The sequence below is a fragment of the Lucilia cuprina genome, chromosome 3 (assembly GCF_022045245.1).
Source record: "Lucilia cuprina isolate Lc7/37 chromosome 3, ASM2204524v1, whole genome shotgun sequence".
NCBI classification, from domain to species: Eukaryota; Metazoa; Arthropoda; class Insecta; order Diptera; family Calliphoridae; genus Lucilia; species Lucilia cuprina.
Window position 1 is genome coordinate 16,565,507 of NC_060951.1, and position 1,075 is coordinate 16,566,581.

Here is a 1,075-nt window from a genome sequence, read left to right on the forward strand (position 1 = left end):
CGAATACAGATGGCCTCAGATTTAGATACATTAATCCTAATACCCCATTTCTTATAGTAGTTACAAATTTCCTCCAGGTGAGATGCAGCTTTAAGAAGTGCGCGGTGTACATTAATCCTAATACCCCATTTCTTATAGTAGTTACAAATTTCCTCCAGGTGAGATGCAGCTTTAAGAAGTGGGCGGTGTGGAAATTCATCATGTGAGTACAACAGACAGTCGTCAGCATATAGTATTGCAGTAGAGTTACTTGTCAGATGGGGAAAATCGTAAAGAAATATATTAAATAACATAGGCGCCAGGACAATCCCCTGGGGGACTCCAGATTTCACACATCCATAGTCGGAAAGACAATTTTTTATCTGAACTCTGAATGAACGGTTCAAGAAATAATTTTGGAATAATTTTATCAAAAAAGGGTCAACTTCCAGCTCAATCAGTTTGTATAAGATACCCCTGTGGAAGGAAGTGTCAAATGCTTTCTCAATATCGAGTGAAATTGCCACCGTACAAAATTTTCCCCGCAGATGTCGCAGGATGTCATCATGAAATTTCAAAAGCGCGTGTTGTGTTGAGTGATAACGTTGGAATCCAAATTGGTATGATGAAATTGGGTTAATAATAAACTCACTTTCCAATTTTGCCTTTAGTATGTGATCAAAAATTTTTCCTATGTTAGACAAGAGAGATATAGGACGAAAATCATTCACATTGTTACTATCCCCTTTTTTTTAAGTGGAATAAGATTTCCATACATCTGGAAAATAGCAGTTATTGAGACAATTATTAAAAATGATGACCAGCAGGTGTATTACACGATCAGGAAACCTTCTAATTAAGAAATTGGACACACCATCAAAGCCAGAAGATTTTTTATTGTTCAGCCCATTAATTATACTTTCAACCTTTTGCACGCTCGTAAAGTGGTAATCATCGTCATTGTCCAAAGAATTAAACAAAATGTTGAACTGATAAATATGCGGTAATGCATTATTTGTATATGAAGTGATACGCTGGTCTAAGTCATCAACAGTGAATTGGGGGATAACTTCCCTGTAGATGTCACAGTAGTAAT